This window comes from Meles meles, chromosome 19, assembly GCF_922984935.1.
Source record: "Meles meles chromosome 19, mMelMel3.1 paternal haplotype, whole genome shotgun sequence".
NCBI classification, from domain to species: domain Eukaryota; kingdom Metazoa; phylum Chordata; class Mammalia; order Carnivora; family Mustelidae; genus Meles; species Meles meles.
Window position 1 is genome coordinate 41507392 of NC_060084.1, and position 21888 is coordinate 41529279.

The 21888-nt window shown below is 42.5% G+C and overlaps 1 pseudogene; it reads right to left on the reverse strand.

The window, feature by feature from the left end:
- Nucleotides 1-1878: 1878 nt before the first annotated feature.
- Nucleotides 1879-21888, reverse strand: part of LOC123930522 — a 30381-nt pseudogene continuing 10371 nt past the window's right edge.

Consider the following 21888-nt stretch of genomic DNA (forward strand, 5'->3'; position numbering starts at 1 on the left):
ATATCAAAGACGTATAGTAAAACTATAATAATGAAGACATTGTTATTGAAGCAGTAGACCAATGGAATAAACAAAAAAGAATATACATAAATGCATAAAAAGAACACAAGACTTAGGAGCACCTGGTGGCTCAATTGGTTAAGCCTCTGCCTTTGCCCCCGGTCCTGATCTCAGGTTCTTGGGATCCAGCCCAGCCATCGGGCTCCCTGCTCAGTGGGGAGTCTGCTTCTCCCTCTTCCTCTGTACCTCCCCACTTGTGCACTCTCTCGCTCTCGCTCTCTCAAATAAATAAATAATTTTTAAAGAACACAAGGGGTGACTGGGTGGCTCAGTGTGTTAAGCCTCTGCATTCGGCTCAGGTCATGGTCTCAGGGTCCTGGGATCAAGCCCCACATCCCACTGTCTGCTCGGCAGGGAGCCAGCCTCCCCCCTCCTCTCTCTGCCTGCCTCTCTGCCTGCTTGTGATCTCTCTGTCAAATAAATAAATAAAATCTTTAAAAAAAATAAAAAAGAACACAAGACTTAAACATATGTGTGAATTTGACAAATGATAGGAAGGGCACTAAAAATACCAGTGAAGAACAGAAGCTCTTTTTTTTTTTCTCTAAGCTTCAAATCACATTTCATTATTGGAAAAGTCATTTGCATTTTTAGGATTGCTGTCAAATAATTTATTTTTTTTAATCTCCAAATATATTCTAGTATTAGTAGCAAAGATCTATCAGGGTTACACACATTAAGAAAATCATCAGTCATTATCAGGGAAATGCAAACCAAAACCATGATGAGCTACCACTTCACACCTGTCAGGATGGTTAAAATTAACAACACAGGAAACAACAGATGTTGACGAGGATGCAGAGAAAGCGGAACCGGCTTACACTGCCAGTGGGAATGCAAACTGGTACAGCCACTCTGGAAAACAGTATGAAGATTCCTCAAAAGTTAAAAAGGATACAAAAATACTGATTTGAAAGTGCACATGCACCTCAATGCTTATAGCTACATTATCAACAATAGGCAAATTATGGAAAGAGTCCAAATGTCCATCAGTTAATGAATGGATAAAGAAGACATGGTGTGTATATATACACAATGGAATATTACACAGCCATCGAAAAGAACATCCCACCATTTGCAACAACGTGGATGGAGCCAGAGGGCATAATGTTAAGCAAAATAAAGTCAGCCAAAGAAAAATACCATATGATTCCACTTATTTGTGGAATTTAAGAAATAAAACAGATGATCAAAGAGGAAGGCAGACAATAAAAAGAGAGAGGGACTCAAACCATAAAAGACTCCCAACTATAGACAACAAACAAGGTTGCTAAGGGGACGTGGGGGGGGGGCTAGATGGGTGATGGGTGTTAAGGAGGACACTTGTGATGAGCAATGGGTTATATGAAAGTTAGGAATTACTAAATTCTACACTTAAAACCAATATTACACTGTATGTTAGCTAACTAGAATTTAAATGAAAATTTGAGGGGCACCAGGGTGGCTCAGGCATTAAGCATCTCCCTTCAGCTCGTGATCCCAGAATCCTGAGATCGAACCCCAGATGGAGCTCCCTGCTCGGCAGGAAGCCCGCTTCTCCCTCTCCCACCCCCCTGCTTGTGTTCCCTCTCTCACGGTCTCTTTCTCTGTCAAATAAATAAAATATTTAAATATATATGTGTGTGTGTGTGTGTGTGTGTGTGTGTGTGTGTGTGTGTGTGTATTTGAAACAACAACAACAAAAATACCCTACATTATGTTTCCAACTGGACCGATTAAAATCTACATGCCTGTGAAGCAGGGTTGCACTTAATGGGGCTCTTACGAATCAAGTACAAAGTCATGTATAAAAAAGGAGTTTGAAAACTTCAAAGACTTTTAAGACAGAATTAATTTTTCACAAGTTTCCCAAAGCCATTCATGATGTTTATTTAGCTTATGGTCTTCAGGATGCACCTGTTTCCACTCGCTAATGCAAAAAAATTCAGTAAGAGTCATTGCCATAGTTGCCAATCCCACGAGGCTCAATCAGATACCTCCACTGCTTGGTCAGATGTTCAGCTGAGAACTTAACAATGGTTTTTGCCCGAAGATCAAAGAACAGGGCGCCTGGGTGGCTCAGTCGTTAAGCGTCTGCCTTCAGCCCAGGTCACAATCCCAGGGTCCTGGGATCAAGCCCCGCATCCGGCTCCCTGCTCAGTGGGAAGCCTGCTTCTCCCTCTCCCACTCCCCCTGCTTGTGTTCCCTCTCTCGCTGTGTCTCTGTCAAATAAATAAATACGATCTTTAAAAAAAATAAAAAGAAGAAGAAGAAGATCATAGAGACCAAGAGGTTTAAGAGGTTCTGACCCATCTCTCCAATCTGGGGCTCCTGCTACCTCAGCCAAAGGACACTTCTCCAGAAACTCTCAAAACAAAGGCATTGTCCTTTTGCTTGACTGAGAATTACAGTAGCAATGAAGAACTTCCATGGGTCATGGAAAAGCGTCTCTTGGACAAAATTAAAAGGTGACCAAGGAGGTATCCACTTCTTAAAGGCTTTGCATTGTGGTGGGTGGGGGGTGGGGGGATGGCTGAAGAGCTTTTCAGTTTTATTCACTGGAAAAACATGGGCTCATTTTCCTTTTATCTATTTGTGTCTGTGGAACGGTATCTTCTTGACATATTTTCAGAGAAATAGTCTTTCTCAGTTTGTGAGCAGTTGTCCATTTCAGAGCCACATTTTCAACTGTCAGTATGCAAATATTCCTTCCTTCCCCCGGTTTCTACTTTTGTTTATAGTTCCCCGGCTTCCGAAAATGTTTCCTCACACTTCTCCTTGTGCTTCTTCGCTTGAACAGAATTTGTTTACGCTGCCAAAAGTTATTTGTTCAAAACAAAAATTTGATCCTGAACTCAATGAGTTTTTTGGGGTTTTTTGGTTTTCTTGGGGGTTTTTTGTTTTTTTAAAACAGTCTCTTTTCTCCATTGGTTCCATCCAGAGGCTTGTTGCTTGCTCCAGCGTCAGAAATGGAGCTAAAACTTTTTTTTTTTAATCAAGCTGACTTTCTGTACAAGGTTCACTTTCAGCATCTGCCTTATTAAACTCAGATTCTCTTTTCCTATTCCTTTGAGCAGAACCTGGGAGACCCTTCCAGCAGGCTGTTTTAGTTTTCTTCCTTTGAATTTCTTTCAGAATAGTCTCCCCTTTCTTTTGGACTTTCCAACCTTTCCCGAGTCAACATCATTGACACCCCTCATCTTCTGTAAAGTTAGCTAATCCCCTACCATTTTGCCATTCCAAACTAGGCTTCTGAGGGCAGAGGCATCTTTTTTCCACCAGCTTCGTGTCCCAAGGTTCCAGTCTGAATTGTTACTTTAATTTCACATTTGGGATGTCAGAGGTGCACCAATGAAGTCTTTGTATTTGGACCTGATGCCCCTTTAAAAGGGACAGTAAAATCACAATCTTCCAGCATTAGACAAGTCTCTCCATTTTTGTGGAGATAATTAGCAAGGGCGCTTTGAGATCTGAACTTCGGTCCTTGTGGGCTGATCAAATATTCATCCTATCTTCTCGCTGTTTTCCCCGATCACCTTGGCTTCACAATGCATGGGACAGACTCGTGGCTTTCTGTCATGGTACCACCACCAACCGGAGCAGGAGCAATGGATTCTTGCCGCACGGGATTCCAACCACTGCTGCTTTTGTCCCCATTTGCTTCTCGTCTCCTCCCACTCTTTCCAATCCCAGAGCAACACCTTCCTCACAGAGGTCACAGGGCTGGTCTGGGGCAAAGCACCCACTGGAGGTGGCCAAGGGGGCAGCTCTACCGTCCCCCAGGCTCAGACCCTCCATCCCACCTACCCCACCTCCGGGGTCAGCAATGGGGCCGAGAAGGTGCAATGCCTTAGGAGCAGAGCAGAACAAGATGCGAAAATTTCAAGTTTTCAACTTGCAAGTCTGTTGGACTCCACAGCTTCTTTCTGACCACCCTCTTGGCCCCAGCCGCCATCAGCATGGCCCAGCCAATCAAATCCCACAATAGTTTTTCAATAAATGGTGTTGGGATTACTGATGACCTACATGGAAAATCATGCAAAATTTATCTCTACCTCAGATCACACAGAAAATTTTATTTTGCAGGTGAATTAAAGTTCTGAATGTGAAAAGTAAAACTTTACATTTTTAGAAGGAAATATAAGAAAATAGTTTCATGACCTCACGGTAATTTCCTTTAACAAGAGGAGGGAACCACAAACCATCAAGAAAAGACGGTTATGTGTGATTACATTAGGATTTAAAGTTCTATATAACAATAGCACTATAAAGTTCTATACAAAGAACTGAAAAGACAGACTCAGAATGAGGGCTTTTTGCAACACATACAACTAACAGAGGAATAATAGCCTAGCTATATAAAGAACTCCTACAAATCAATAAGAAAGGGGGGGCACCTGGCTGGCTCAGTCAGTACAGCATGCAACTCCTGGTCTCAGGGTTGTAAGTTCGATTACCACACTGGGTGTAGAGATGAGTTAAGAATAAAATCTTTAAAAAAAAAAGAAAAAAGAAAAGAAAAACTATTGCAACAGGTGTTCCCACTCAGTAATTATCTAATAACATCAGAAGGATGGAGGGATGACAACAGAGCAGGCTTATGGCAGCACAGAGAGGAAGGAGGGGTAAATTCTCATTTGCCAATGAAAATGATGGGGCCTGAAACTGAAAAGTCAAGAGGTAGCAATGCAAGTATGGTATTTAGAAATTTATCAGCTAAAAGAACGAGAGTGACTGGGGGAGGGGAAGTAGTGAAATGAGATAAAGGGATGGGGCAGATAATGCTGTTTTCTACAATGAACCTTGCAGAATTACTAGCTTTGAATAAAAATTGTAAAAAAATGAAACCCTGGAAAGAAAGAAACGGGGGTGGGGGGGGAAGATACCTCATGGGGCAGGAAAAAAAAAAACTTTTACATTATAACTAATGTTTTCAGAGAGAAAGGATATTTCATCCATGAAACAAGGGTAGGAATTCTAGAAAAATGATACTCAAAAAATATATATCAGAGGGGCATCTGGGTGGTGCAGTCAGTTAAGCATCTGACTCTTGGTTTCAGCTCAGGTCATGCTCTCAGGGTCATGAGATAGAGCACCATAGGGAGCCCCGCACTCAGCAGCAAGTCTGCTAGAGATTCTCTCTCTCTCCCCTTCCCTCTCTCCCTCTCCCCACACACTTGCATGCTCTCTCTCTCTAATAATTTTTTTAAAAAATAGGAAACTCCAAATTGGCAAGGAAGAAGTCAAACTCTCTCTTCGCAGATGACATGATTCTTTATATGGAAAACCCCAAAGACCCCACCCCCGAACTACTAGAACTCATACAGCAATTCAGTAACGTGGCAGGATACAAAGTCAATGTACAGAAATCAGTGGCTTTCTTATACACTAACAATGAAAATACAGAAAGGGAAATTAGAGAATCGATTCCATTTACTATAGCACCAAGAACCATAAGATACCTGGGAATAAACCTAACCAAAGAGGTAAAGGACCTGTACTCGAGGAACTACAGAACACTCATGAAAGAAACTGAAGAAGACACAAAAAGATGGAAGACTGTTCCATGCTCTTGGATTGGAAGAATAAACATTGTTAAATGTCTATACTGCCTAGAGCAATCTATTACTTTTAATGCCATTCCGATCAAAATTCCACCGATATTTTTCAAAGAGCTGGAGCAAATAATCCTAAAATTTGTATGGAATCAGAAGAGACCCCGAATTGCTAAGGAAATGTTGAAAAACAAAAACAAAACTGGCGGCATCACGTTACCCGATTTCAAGCTTTACTACAAAGCTGTGATCACCAAGACAGTGTGGTACTGGCATAAAAACAGACACATAGACCAGTGGAACAGAGTGGAGAGCCCAGATATGGACCCTCAACTCTATGGTGAAATAATCTTCGACAAAACAGGAAAAAATATTCAATGGAAAAAAGACAGTCTCTTCAATAAATGGTGCTGGGAAAACTGGACAGCGATATGTAGAAGAATGAAACTCGACCATTCTCTTACACCGTACACAAAGATAAACTCGAAATGGATAAAAGACCTCAATGTGAGACAGGAATCTATCAGAATCCTAGAGGAGAACATAGGCAGTAACCTCTTCGATATCAGCCACAGCAACTTCTTTCAAGATATGTCTCCAAAGGCCAAGGAAACAAAAGCAAAAATGAACTTTTGGGACTTCATCAAGATCAAAAGATTCTGCACAGCAAAGGAAACAGTCAACAAAACAAAAAGGCAACCCACGGAATGGGAGAAGATATTTGCAAATGACAGTACAGACAAAAGGTTGATATCCAGGATCTATAAAGAACTTCTCAAACTCAACACACACAAAACAGATAATCATATCAAAAAATGGGCAGAAGATAAGAACAGACACTTCTCCAACGAAGACATACAAATGGCTATCAGACACATGAAAAAATGTTCATCATCACTAGCCATCAGGGAGATTCAAATTAAAACCACATTGAGATACCACCTGACACCAGTTAGAATGGCCAAAATTAGCAAGACAGGAAACAATGTGTGTTGGAGAGGATGTGGAGAAAGGGGAACCCTCTTACACTGTTGGTGGGAATGCAAGTTAGTGCAGCCACTTTGGAGAACAGTGTGGAGATTCCTGAAGAAATTAAGAATAGAGCTTCCCTATGACCCTGCAATTGCACTGCTGGGTATTTACCCCAAAGATACAGATGTAGTGAAAAGAAGGGCCATCTGTACCCCAATGTTTATTGCAGCAATGGCTACAGTCGCCAAACTGTGGAAAGAACCAAGATGCCTTTCAACGGATGAATGGATAAGGAAGATGTGGTACATATACACAATGGAGTATTATGCCTCCATCAGAAAGGATGAATACCCAACTTTTGTAGCAACATGGACGGGACTGGAAGAAATTATGCTGAGCGAAATAAGTCAAGCAGAGAGAGTCAAGTATCATATGGTCTCACTTATTTGTGGAGCATAACAAATAACATGGAGGACATGGGGAGATGGAGAGGAGAGGGAGTTGAGGGAAACTGGAAGGGGAGATGAACCATGAGAGACTATGGACTCTGAAAAACAACCAGAGGGTTTTACAGGGGCGGGGGTGGGGGGGTGGGAGGTTGAGGACCCAGGTGGTGGGTAATAGGGAGGGCACGTACTGCATGGAGCACTGGGTGTGATGCCAAAACAATGAACACTGTTATGCTGTAAATAAACAAATTAAAAAAAAATAGGAAACTCTCCTGGCAATCAACAATTTAAAGACTTCATAGAATAGACTTTAAAAAGGTAAGTCAAGAAAACTTTCCAGAAGGGAAGTGAACGAGAGAGAAATAACATGTCTCAAATGGATCTCTTGATCTTAATCTCAGAAATGCTTATCCCATCATCTTCCCCATATCTGTACATGGCGGGTTCATTCTTCCAGTGGCTCAGGTCAGACTTCTTGTAGTCAGGCCTGATTTTTTATTTCTCCAACACCCTCCCTCTGATCCAACCAAAAAAATCTGTTGGTGTCACCTCAAAATGTACCAAGATTCTGTCTCCACTGTCCATCCTGGTTATAAAGATTCATCATCTTGTTGGTTTAGTACAACTGTGTCCAGACCAACCTCTTTGCTTTAGCCTGTGCACTCCCACTACCTGTTTTCAATACAGCATTCAGAATTATTACTTTAAAATAGAAGTCGGGGCACCTGGCTGGCTCAGTCAGTCAAACATCTGACACTTGATCTCAGCTCAGGTCTCAGTCTCAAGGTGGTAAATTCAAGCCCTACCTTGGGCTCCGCACTGGGCATGGAGCTTACTTAAAAAAATGGTTTTAAATTAAAAAATAAAATAAAATAAAGCCAAATCGGGATACTCCAGTGTTCAAAACCTACTGGTGATTTCCTGTCTTAGAGTCAAAGTCTTTATAGTGGTCTACAAGACCCTACAGAATCCGGCTCCCTCCTATCTTTCTGACTTATCTGTTACTCCTTTTCTTACATCAGAGTGGACTCTGGGCTTAACAAATAAACAAGGTTGTACTGTGCACCGCCAAAGGGGCTGAAAGATCACTAACCAAATTGCTAAAGTGCTTGCTTCATCCCTGCTCATCCCTATGAGCACTGGCTTTGCATAGTATGCAGAGTTTTAAAAAAAAAATGATTTTTTTCTGCCTCGAGCATAATTTCTAGGCAATATCTTTTTGGAAACCTAGAGTCCTACAAACCCCCAGTCAAGAAACTGGATTTAGTCCTCCTGTTTTGCCTTCTTTGGATTCATCAATGTCTTAAATATTTTTCTCCTGTATTATCTTTAAAAACATTCTTAGGGTAATCTTTCCATTAGTAATCTTTTCATGGGCATTAGTGTATGCATGCTTACTTAAAAATAGTTGCTGCAGACTTCTTTAAATTAGTGCTTTTACTACTTTCTAAACAATACAGGAAACTTACCTCCAGTTTTAATATCCTCTTGCTTCTTCTTTCCGTTTTTAAAAAAAAAAATTTATTTATTGCTTGGCAGAGAGAGCAAAAGCAGGGGGGAGGGACAGAGGGAAAAGCAGAAACCCCACTGAGCAGGGATCCCCATGAAGGACTGGATCCCAGGACCCTGGAATCATGACCTGAGCCAAAGGCAGAGGCTTAACCATCTGAGGCACCCAGTTGCCCCCACTCTTGCCTTTTTTTTCCTATACATTGTCATATTTCTCCTTCTGTATGTATTACAAATTTTATAAAACACTATCATTATTTGTTTTCTAAGTAAGGAACGTTCCTTTGTATTTCTCACATATTCTTTCTTTCTGACGCTCTTCATTCCTTCCTACAGCACGTGCTTCTATCTGAGGCCATTTTCCTTTAGCCTGAGGAAATCCCCTTCATTTCACTTCTTTGAAGGATATTTTTACTGGATACATAATTATAGGTTGGTTTTTTCCAGCACTTTAAAGATCTTATCCATTCTGTTGGTCTTCCTCAGTTTCTGTTGAAAAGCAGTCTTCCCAGGGATGTCCGCCTAATGGCTCACCGGCCTGACCCCTGTCAGATGGTCACCTCTGGCTTCAAGGCTGAGAATTCGAGTATGAGCCTCTACCGTAGAGCAAGGGGGGAAGGGAGTTGGACTTGTGTTGAATGAAGTAAATGAAAATATATGGGTGTTGTATTGGTGCTATCAGAGGGGACGTCTTCAAGACATCGTCTGGGATTGATCTGTAACATAAGGTTGCTGTTTGAATGTGGAGGAAAAATTAAAGGATAACTCTAAGGTGTGTAGACCGAGTAACTGAAAGTATAATGATGAAATTCACAGAAATGTGAATATCCAAAATACCCTTTTGTGGGGGAAAGAGGATTTTGGTTAAAACCTGAGGAGTTTGAGAGACTGATAGGCGTAGAATTGCTACTGATTTTTCACGTATTATATCCTGCCATCTTACTAGTTCTGATGGTTGGATTTTTCAGTTAACTGTCATGGATTTTTTAGGTGAAACAATCATAGGATCTGCAAATGATGACAGTTTTTTTTAATGTCAGTATTTTTATACTAAAAACAATTTTCAGGCATGAAATTGTCACATAATTGTGATAAGAAGTCATTCTGTTGCTTAATCTTTTTGTATATTATTTTTTTCATCTCTATAACCTGTTAACGATTTTCTCTTTATCCCTGGAAGTCTAAAATTTCATGACTTGGTGTGAGTCTTTTTTTTTTTTTTTTTTTAATAATTATCCACTGAGAGGAGTACCGAGATGGGTCATTTTAACTTAGAAATTTCAGTGTTCTGAATTAGCTAATTAAATCCTTCCTCAGCTTTTTCTGATTTCACTTTCTGGAACTCTCTTATTTGAATGTTAAACCTCAGGAACTGATTTTCTTTCTTTTTTTTTTTTAAGATTTTATTCATTTATTCGCTAGACAGAGACCACAAGTAGGCAGAGAGGCAGGCAGAGAGAGAGGAGGAAGCAGGCTCCCCGCTGAGCAGAGAGCCCCATGCGGGGCCAGATCCCAGGACCCTGAGACCATGACCGGAGCCGAAAGCAGAGACTTTAACCTACTGAGCCACCCAGGTGCCCCAGGAACTGATTTTCACTCTGATTCTCTGTGTTCCATTCTCTTTCTTTCTCTCTCTCTCTCGCCCCTCCCCCCACCCTTCCCCGTTGCCTTGTTAATGCCAATGTAGGAAGACCCTGAACTCACCTCCTCCATGGATACACCAAATCTATACCTATTTCTAGAGTAATTCCTCCTGGAAAAAAACCAAGGGCTGTCTGAAAGTGACATCCAAATGGAGACTTCCAGGATATGTTTAGGGGAGGGATCTGGGCTAAAGATAAATATTTAGAGATCAAAGTGTAGATGCTATTGAAAGTCTGGAACAGAGAACAGATCATCTAGTAAAGATTTGTACCTGGCATTTCTCTACACATAAAAGCGTTACGGGGAGTGTCTAGGTGGTCCAGTTGGTTATGTTTCTGACTCTTGATTTCAGCTCAAGCCATGATCTCAGGGTCATGGGATGGAGCCCCACATTGGGCACCATGTTCAGCGTGGAGTCCACTTGAGAGTCTCTCACTCTCCGTCTCCTTCTGCCCCTCCCCCTGCTCACGTGCTCTAAATAAATAAAATCTTAAAGAAAGAAAAGGTTACAGTGAGCCAAGGTGTGGCAGCCCAGGGCAACCTTGATGATCCTAGGGTGACAAAACAAAGTGTTATTTCCCGTATAGGCCCTGCTGTGAGAAAGTTTCAGAAGTGGAAATATAAGGAATGAGAATACAGAGAAGAGACCCAAAGTTTAAAGGTGGGGGCAATGAGGAAAAGTACCCCAAAATTTAAAGGTAGGGGCAATGAGGAAAAGCCAGCAAAGGAAAATGCAGAAGAGTGAACAGTGATGAAGGCAGTGAGCCAAGACAGCAAGTGTTCTGAGGCCAAGGGTTTATAAAGAGTTGGAGAAAGAAGGAGCATCAGATGCTGTGGGCAGGCTGGTCAAGCAAGATGAGGTATGAGAAATGACCACAGGAGTTAAAAACACAGGGTCATTGGTGACCTTGGCAAAAGCCCCTTCAGCAGAGGGGAGTGAGGGACTGAAAGCCTGTGTACATTCAAGAAAGAATATAACAGCTCCTTCAAGGAGTTTTGCCTTAATTGGAGGAGAGAAGTAAGTCATCACTAGGAAGGATACAGGGTAAAGAAGCATTTTTTTTCATCTTACAATGGGTGATATTATAGCAAATGTATATGCTGATGGGAATGATCCAGTGGATAGGGAAAACTGGAAGATGCAGAACAGGGAAAAACTGCTGGAGCCAGATGCTTGAGAAGGCAAAGGAAGGTGGCAGCCCAAGTCACAGGAGGGAAGGCAGAGTACACAGAGAGGGATGCAGTCCCTGTGTAGACGAGGTGATGGGAAGTCCTCAAATTCTCTCCCACTGTTGGAGGTGGAATGAGAGAGAAGGGGCATGAGGTTTCAGGAAGAGAAGTTGTTAAATTGTCATGGAGGTGAAATCCACTGCCTTCTTCCCTCCGTTTTGAATCTAGAGAAACTGAGCTATTTTAAGGACCTGCGGCTCTCGGTAAACTATCTGATGAAAAGCGTTCTTATGTGTTTATATTTCGTACCTGATCTTTACCATGAGATAACAGAAGTGATGAACATTCCCTATGTAAAGTAATGACTCTACTCACCACTGTCTCTGCTCTCAACTGCATAGTTTAAGAGCTACTTACACTGAAATAAACCCTATACACATCCATCCCATTACTTCAAGAAGCTAGACTCTTCTAAGGAGATGAGCCTAATAATCTGTATGAATGAAACCACATCCCAATTTCTCTATAAAGTATGTAAAGAGCAGAACTATGATTTAATGCCAAGTCTGTTTTCAATACCATACCTTAAAATGCCTCGTGTTTGCATAAACGACTAGATAGCATCCTGGAAACTCAGGGGCAGATGATACGGCATTCAGCACCAATGCTAAATGTTCATTTCCTCCATGCCAGCCCTGTTTCTACAGCCCATTCATATAGGATGTATGAAAATGCTTCTGAGTGCATTTTCTCCACTCTGATTGGTATTGGGGTTAGGGGACCAAGATACTCTAAGAGCCAAGGAAAGGTAGGTGTCCTGCTCCCCCTCCCCCACCATGGACACCACTAAGATTGTAAGTAAATATACTGCAGACAGAAATAGCTCTAGACCAAGAACCAAAATCCCAGAACTTGGATCCCATTCCTCACTACAAACACACACCAGGGAACAAGGGCTTGATCAGCTCCAGTGAAGATCTGGTCTGGACCAGACTGTGATGTGACCTTCAGTTCTGTCTCTAAACAGCTCACATGGGTCAGTCTGATGACCACTTTGGACCTAACAATATTAATCTCCACTCCTCAGGGGTGCTGAGACACAACAGACTCAATGAATTATTATTATTATTATTATTATTATTATTATTATTATTATAACTTCTCTAAGCCTGTTTCTTAATCTTTACAAATGCAATAGTTCCCAAAACCAGCACGCCTCTCCCTGAAGGGCTGCAGTAAGGATCCTGTGATATCACATACACTGTGTCTGGGCAAATCACAAGACGTTCATCAGAACAAAACAGGCTGCAGGAGACGTGAAAGGATGGGAGTGATAACATCATTTATTGAGGGCATCTGGGTGGCTCAGTAGGCTAAGCGTCTGCCTTCAACTTAGATCATGATCTCAGGGTCCCAGGATCCAGTCCCACATCCGGCCCCCTGCTCTGCAGGGAGTTTGTTTCTCCCTCTGCAGCTTCTCCCACTCATTCTCTCAATTTCTCTCTCTTTCATAAATAAATAAGATCTTTTTTTTAAAAAAAAGATCATTTATTGGGGCACCTGGGTGGCTCAGGCGTTAAGCATCTGCCCTGGGTTCAGGTCATGATCCCAGGGTCCTGGGATCGAGCCCCATATCGGGCTTTCTGCTCAGCAGGTAGCCTGCTTCTCCCTCTCCTGCTCCCCCTGCTTGTGTTCCCTCTCTCACTGTGTCTCTCTCCGCCAAATAAATAAACAAAAGTCTTTTTTTTTAATCATTTATTGTTACAAAGAAAATGTTTCTAATTTGGAGAAGTATGCTTTCTCCAAAAAAGAGCCTGGGGGAAAGGGGTGGAGACTAACTAAAAAGTAAAAAATTGAGAGAAGAAAGTTAGAGAAAGCCCACCTTTGCCCTTGGTGACATAGGCATAAATCCCCCTGTCCAGTTTATTTCTCAGAGATTATTCCAAAGAATAATCTCTGAGAAATAAACTGGAATAATCTCTTAAGATGGCTCAAAACCAAAACTGGTGTTGCTCAAAGTATGGACCCAAGGACCACCTTCTTTTCGCACCCTTGATGAGATTGTTTAAAATATAAATGCCTGGGACAGTTCACCAAGGATTCTGATGTTTAGATCTGGATCTGAATCCAGAAATTTACATTTTAATACACTTCCCAGGTGATTCTGATACCACCAAGTACTAAGGACCACCACGGAAGCCTGTCCCAGGGGGCAGTCCACTGATCATGAGCTCATGCATACCTACAGAGAAGACTCCTAGTACCAGCTTCATGCTGAGCTGGGCCTCCCGCTCGCCCCCAGCACGCCACAGGCTGGTGTCTGCAGTGGTCTGTCTCTCCCCTCACAGCCATTGGTTGTAAAACAGAAAGCTGGCTTTGCAGGAATATGATTCTTACTAAATGATTATACCATGAGTAAGAATCTGAAAATCCAGATATAAACACTATTAGGAATAAGACGAATGGGAGAATCTGCCACGCATTTGCATTTTTGGTCAGAGAGAGGGAAGTTTACAAGGTGCATCAAATATTTTAAAATTCTGAGCCAGCAATTCAACTTCCAAGAAAACCATGCTTAGGAAATGCAGAGATGTGTGCAACCTATATATAATAAAAAATCATTTCAACAACTCATCTGGAAAATTGTAAACTGGCTGGAAAAACAGGGCTCCTGGGTGGCTCAGTTGGTTAAGCAACTGCCTTCAGCTCAGGTCAGGATCCTGGAGTCCCAGGATCGAGTTCCCATCGGGCCCCAGCTCCACAGGGAATCTGCTTCTCCCTCTGACCTTATCCCCTCTCATGCTTGCTCTCACTGTCTCCCTCTCAAATAAATAAATACAATCTTTAAAAAAAAATATATGGAACCATAACATAAGATGCTATCTAACTACCCTTATAACCCATGTTCTAAAAAATTTTTATTGACAAGGAAAAATGTTCACGATACATTGTTAAGTAGATACCTGGTTACAAAATAACATTAGTATTCTATGTAACAAATATACTCTATTTGCTTTAGGTATTCACATATTTTTATATTTATTACACAAACATTTATCATATACGGGAGGGAGTTGGAAGGATATTGGTTAAACTACTAAGAGTCCTTCCATCCACCCCAGGTTACAGATGACAAAATCTACTAATGGATGCTAAAACTAGTGGACAAAGGCTTAAAGACAAATAAGATTTGCATAGTCTCAGAGATATTAATTAATACAAAGGGAAGAGATAGTAACTTTATGGCGGAGAAACCTAGCAAACACCATGATAACAAGAGATCATGGTTAACAAAGCCAGTAGAAAGCTATCTCAAGATCACAAACCCTTGGCTGTGACATGCTAAGAAAAGCACATTTCTCTGGTATTCTTGCCAATGGTACATAATATGATTGCGATCACGTAGGAACACCTAACAAATTCAAATCAAGTTATATTCCACAAAATACCTAGACAGTACTCTTCAAAAGCGTCCGAGGTCAAGAAAGACTAGGGAACCATCATCACAGACTAAATGAGATTAAGGAGACACCATGATTAAAATAAGTCAATCAGAGAAAGACAATTCTCATATGATCTTTCTGATATAAGGAATTTGAGAGGCAGAGTGGGGGACCATGGGGGGAAGGGAGGGGAAAAAAATGAAATAACATGGGACCAGGGAGGGAGACAAACCATAAGAGACTCTTAATCTCAGGAAACAAACTGAGGGTTGCTGCAGGGGAGAGGGGAAGAGGGATAGGGTGGCTGGGTGATGGACATTGGGGAGGGTATGTGCTATGGTGTGTGCTGTGAAATGTGTAAGCCTGATGATCCACAGACCTGTACCCCTGGGGCAAATAATACATTATATGTTAATAAAAAAATTTTTTAAATGCACTATTTCATTCTAAATGGGATCCTGGAACAGAAAAAGGACATTAGTGGAAACATGGGTGAAATTCAGGTAAAGTCTGTAGTTTAGCTAGTAGTGCTGTGTCAATGTCAATGCCCTAAAGTATGTAAAATGTTAACTTTAAGGGAAACTGGTGAAGGATAGAGGGGGAACTCTTTGTACTCTTGAATTCGTTTTCTATTGCTGCATAACAAATTGCCACAAAATTAGCAGCTTAAAACACCACCCATCTGTTATCTCACCGTTCCGCAGGTCAGAAGTCTGGAGCCGCACTCAGGGTCTTACCAAGCTAAAGTTCAGGTGTCCAAGAAGGTGATGTTTCTCTGGGTCTCTGGGTCCGCTCCCAAGCTCACTCAGGCTGTTGACAGGATTCAATTCCTTGCAGTTACAGAAGGATGTTTCATTTCCTTGCTGCCTGTCTGCCAGGGCCCCCCCTTATCTCCAAGGCCTCCCTCTGGTCCTTGCAGGAGCCCCCCACCCCACCGCGGTCTCCATCTCACAGCTAGCCAAAGTGGGTTGAGTCCCCCTGCTTCAAGTCTCTCTGACTTCCGCCCAGAAAGTTCTCTGCTTTTAAAGGCTCTGATTACATTGAACCCACCTGGATAAACAGGGCTACTCTCTGCTTACCTCCATCTGCAAAGCTTCCAGGGCCAACACTGTAACTCCTTCAGAGGATTCCCAGAGTAGGGCATGGATATTTTGGGAGGGACCGTCCTCCTACAAGTATATTTGCAACTTATCTCCAAGGCGAAAAGTAGCTCGGAATTAAAAATTTAAAAGAATGATAATCTTTTGATGCTGATACTTGGGGAAATTTGTTTTTTACTCTTTTTCTGAGTCTTCTATGTGGAGCTTATATTTCTGTAGTCATAAAGGGGGATTTCTCTGTTGTCTTGAGAATATATATCTCTATATGTTTCAAAAATGCTGTGACAAGTGAGATTGTATAAGAAGATCCTGCAACTCGTTGGGACTTTTGGGTGGCTTTGTTGGTGAAGCCTCTGCCTTCAGCTCAGGTCGTGACCCCAGGGTCCTAGGATCAAGTCCCACATCCGGCTCCCTGCTCCGTGGGAAGCCTGCTTCTCCCTCCCCCTTAATCCCTTGTGTTCCCTCTCTTGCTGTCTCTCTCTCTCTGTTAAATAAATTAAAAAACAAAAAGCAAAAAACAGGGCGCCTGGGTGGCTCTGTGGGTTAAGCCTCTGCCTTCCGCTCAGATCATGATCCCAGGGTCCTGGGATCCAACCCTGCATTGGGCTCTCTGCTCAGCGGGGAGCCTGCTTCCTCTTCTCTGTTTGCCTGTCTCTCTGCCTACTTGTGATCTCTGTCTGTCAAATAAATAAACAAAAATCTATTAAAAAAAAAAAAAAGAAGGAGAAAATCTTGTGGACTTCTTCACAACCGGACTGGCCCAAGAACAGCAAACAAGTATGCCACCTGCCAACAACCTCCCTCCCTCTCAGGCAAACACTGCTTGGAATTCAAAGAGAATTCTCAAACTAGCTTTTCCTGTCAAGTCAGTCACTTGGTGACAACGTCTTACCTCTCACAGAGATTCCCCTCCGTATATTTTCTCAAGATACCTTGTCACTGGAGAAGTCGAAGGCGCTTGAATTGTGTTCGTAATAAGCCAAAATGTTTGAATAGGTTGTTATAAGCAAGCCTAGAAATGTCGTTTGCGGGGAGCTTCGCCATCAGTCTGGATATAGTTATTCATTGAATAATGACAGCATCATGCTGTCTTCCTAAAATTCCAACACAGAGTAATGAGACCAATTACTGGGTAAACTCAGCCCTGAGGAGGCCAAGAGGGTGTTGGGAAAGGACTGCTTATGACGCCGGGCTCAGTCAGGAGCCTCGAAGTGGGGGGGTGTCCTGAGAAAATGACAGGTGTTCATTTTTCCCCCAAAAAAGTGGGAGGAGGTGTGCATTTAAAGTATTCTCCAGGGACACCTGGGTGGCTCAGTGGATTGAGCCTCTGCCTTCGACTCAGGTCATGATCTCAGGGTCCTGGGATCGAGCCCCGAATTGGGCTCTCTGCTCAACGGGGAGCCTGCCTCCCCCTCTCTCTCTGCCTGCCTCTCTGCCTGTTTGTGATCTCTGTCTGTCAAATAAATAAATAAAATCTTTAAAAAAATAAAGTATTTTCCAGGGATGCCGACTGGCTCAGGTGGTAGGGCATGCAATTCTCAATCTCAGGGTCACAGGTTCGAGCCCCACATTAGGTGCAGAGATCACTTAAAGAATAAGAATAAAATAGAAAGTATTCTCCAAATACAAGGCAATGGCCAACACTTCGATAATTCTGCAAGGCATTAATTCGTATTCATTTAATAAATATTTATTGGTCATTGTTTCAGCGTTAGAGTTACAGGGGGTATAGAGCTCACAGCCTAGTGGCAAAGAAAGACATTAAACTAATAACCACTCAAATAATTACAAAACCATGACAAATGCTCCAAAGGAGAAGTTCAGGGTTCAACAAGAATGTTAGTCTGAAGGATCAGAAAAAGAGGATGCTCTGAAGATGTGAAGGTTTTTCTGTTTTGTTTTGTTTCTTTTTTAAAGATTTTTATTTATTTATTTGACAGAGAGAGATCACAAGTAGGCAGAGAGGCAGGCAGAGGGAGAGAGGGAGGAAGCAGGCTCCCTGCTGAGCAGAGAGTCCGATGCGGGACTCGATCCCAGGACCCGAAGATCATGACCAAGCCGAAGGCAGAAGCTTAACCCACTGAGCCACCCAGGCGCCCCAAGTTTTTTTTTTTAATCAAGCTTCTTATTTTAAGATAATTATAGATTTACATGCAGTTGTAAAAAATAATAGAGATTTTTTTAAACATTTAGTTATGAGCCTTCTTTATATATTATAAATACCGGTGCTGTATTAGATGTGTGGGTTGCAGAGATTTTTTTTCCCCCAGTCTGTAGCTTGTCTTGTCATCCTCTTCACATGGGCTTTAGCAGAGCAAATGTTTTTAAATTTGTGAAGTCCAATTTAGCAATTTTTCCTTCTATGGATTGTGCTTATGGTACCAAGTCTAAGAACTTTCTGCCTAGCTCTAGACCCTGAAGATTGTCTCCCACGGCTTTTTCCTAAAAGCCATATAATTTTGCATTTCCCATTTTGGGTTATGGGTCAAGATTCATTTTTTTGACAATGGATGTCCAATTGCTCCAGCACTCTTTCTCGAAAAGCTCTGTTTCCTCTATTGAATTGCCTTTGTGCGTTTGTCAAAAATAAGTTGAGTATATTTGTTTGGATCTGTTTCTCAGTTGTCCATTCTGACCCACTGTCAGGAAGGAAAGATGGAAGGAAGGAAGGGAGGAGGAAAAGGAGGGAGGGAAGGAGCGAGGATGGGAGGAAGAAAGGAAAAAAGAAAAAGGGTTAAAACATTACAGAACAGTCGATACAATAGACATGGCAACAAACCAGACCACAGCCAATGATCCAATTTATGACAGACAGGGGAAAAAAAGTTTACAGGAATGGCAGGGAACAAAGACTCAACAGTAAAAGAAATTAAAGCAATTAGAGTGAAATTTATGGCTATGGAGGTCAGGGGATAGGATGTTTGGTGTTCCTGCTGTGAGAACCCAGCAAATAGAAAAGCGGTTTTCAAGGAAAACACACAAGACAATTTCCCTGAATTTGGGAAGAAAAGTCTGCATATCGGAAGAGCATACCACATAACAAGAAATTCGACATAAGAAGCTTAATATCCTACTAAAGCCATTGAACTTCAATCCTAAAGGGTTTTTCGGGTACCAGGAAGAAGATTCAGGGTGGTTTCAGCCTTTCCCATGACAGCACACAAAGCCAGAAGACAACACAGAAATGCCCTCCAAGCGCAGAAGGAAAGAGTGTGTGCACGTATGTGTATGTCTGATCTGATGCTTCTGTAACGTTGACGGTGGTTATTTCTGGATGACAGGATTTGGAAAGGGTTGTGTGTTTTTAAAAATTTATCATTGCAGTTCTCTGCACTATTCGAACGCTCTAGAATGAATAAATACTGTTATCAAACTAAAAAGATTCTAGGGAACCTGGGTGGCTCAGTCAGTTAAGAAACTAAGTCTTGGTTTCCACTCAGGTCATGATCTCAGCCCCCTCGTCGGACTCCATGCTATGCGTGGAATCTGCTTAAGATCCTCTCTCTCTCCTTCTCCCCCTCCCCCTGCCATACACCTGCATATGCTCGAGGGCTCTCTCTCTTCCTCTCTCTCTAAAAAAAAACAGAAACATGGGCTCCCTGCTCAGTGGAGAGCCTGTCTCTCCCTCTCCCTCTCTGCTCTCCCTGCTTGTGCTCACTTGCTCTCTCCCTCTCTCTGTCAAATAAATAAATAAAAATCTTAAAAAACAAAAACAAAATCAAAAACCCACCACCTTCCCAAACTAAAAAGCTTCTGGGGCCCAATTTCCGTGTAGTGGGAATGGGGTTCGTTCACAGCACCAATTTTCAGAACACGAGCAGGGTGTCCCACGGTTCAACTCAATTCTGACACTCTCTACCTGGAGTTGACGCCAGATTCCACAGGCTAAGGGCTCAGTCCTACAAGACTGCCCCCACGCACCCCACCCCCAATTTCAGATACCAGGTGTAAGCCCAGTTTGTCTCCTGGGCTTCTGACCAAGAGGTTATAGGTTAGAGGCTCCAGTGACCCCTGTCTTAGGTGGATTAGTATTTTAGGGCAGCTCAACCAACTGAGCCACCCAGGCATACTTGCTGTGCATTTTCAATTTCCAAAAATTCAGAAGAAATACATAAGAGTAGAGGAAAGAACGTTCCTAGCCAAGGAAATGGCAGGAATGCAGAACCTAGGGGCAGAAGGAGACAGGCATCCCTCCGGAACTACAAGCGGACCATGTGGAAGAGGAAGTCCGACATGAGGCACAGGGGTAGAGAACGACAATCAGAGCTCGCTGGCCACTCTGGAGGCCTGCAATGTCATGTATGAGCTTCCCCCGGATCAAAATTTACTCCACTCAGAGAGACATTTTACTTACTAGATTACCAGTTTATTATAAAAGGATATAACTCAGGAGCAGCCAAATGGAAGAGATGTAAAGGGCAAGGTACAGAGAAAGGGCTCAGAGCTTCCATGACCTCTCCGGGCATGTCACTCTCCCCCAAATCTCCACGTGCTCATCAACACTGAAGCTCTCTGAACCCCATCCTTCAGAGAAACATGGTTTTTATGGAGGCTTCGTTACGTAGGCATGACTGATTAAATCATTGGTCACTGGTGACAGATTCAACCTTCAGCCCTTCTCCCTTCCCCCAAAGGTCTGGGTGCGGGACTGAAAGTTCCAACCCTTTAATTACATGATCAGTTCTCCTGGCAACCAGCCCTCATTTTTACGTGCTTTCCAAAAGTCATTTTAGTAACATGATATAAGAAAAACCCTTAAGCTCCTACCACTTGGGAAATTCTGAGGGTTGAAGGAACTGTGAACCAGGAATCACAGACAAAAAAACGAATATATGAGTAATATCTATTTGATTATCTGAATGACAAAATATACATTTTTCTTTTTTTCAAAATATATATTTCTTATAAATCACAATATCATGGGGTGTCTGGGTGGCTCAGTTGGTTAAGTGTGTGTCTTCAGCTCAGGTCATGATCCCAGGGTCCTGGGGTTGAGTCCTGCATCAGGCTCCTTGCTAGGTAGGGAGCTTGCTTCTCCCTCTCCCTCTGCTGCTCCCCCAGCTTGTGCTCTCTCGCTCTCTCTCTCAAATAAACAAATAAATAAACCTTTAAAATTTTTTAAAAAGAGTCATAATATCATATAAACTGATGGTGATTTTTCTTCAAAAATAATATTCAAAGCAAATATGAAAAGATATTAGCAGTGCCTAGTCTTGAGTGGTAGGAATGTGGCTGGTTGTTGCTTTCTTCTTTGACTTTCCTGTGCATTTTCTTTCTTTTTTTTTTTTGAAGATTTTATTTATTTATTTGCCAGAGACAGAGTAAGAGCAGGAGGAGCGGCAGGCAGAAGGAGAAGCGGCTCCCCGCTGAGCAAGGAGCCCGATGCAGGACTCAATGCCAGGACCGTGGGATTATCACCTGAGCCAAAGGCAGATGCTTAACCAACCGAGCCACCCAGGCGTCCCTGCTGTGCATTTTCAATTTCCAAAAATTCACAACTAAATACATAAGAGTAGAGGAAAGAACGTTCCCAGCCAAGGAAATGGCAGGAATGCAGAACCTAGGGGCAGAAGGAGACAGGCATCCCTCCGGAACTACAAGTGGACCATGTGGAAGAGGAAGTCCAACATGAGGCACAGGGGTAGAGAACGACAATCAGAGCTCGCTGGCCGCTCTGGAAGCCTGCAATGTCATGTATGAGCTTCCCCTGGATCAAAATTTACTCCACTCCAACCACTTCACTTTCCATCCCCAGCCACATCTAAAAATATTTGTTGAATACCTAAAAATGGACAACGTTCAGAGTCGTCTGCAGGCCAGCATGTCCAAAGCTGTGCACCTTGCAGACAGCTCTACACTCCGTCCCCTACAGGACCTTCTGTCCTGAAAGAGACTTGCCCGTGTTTTAGAATAGTTGAGTGAAAGGGTTAAAACCAAAGATATTAGGGGCGCCTGGGTGGCTCAGTGGGTTAAAGCCTCTGCCAATGGCTCAGGTCATGATCCCAGG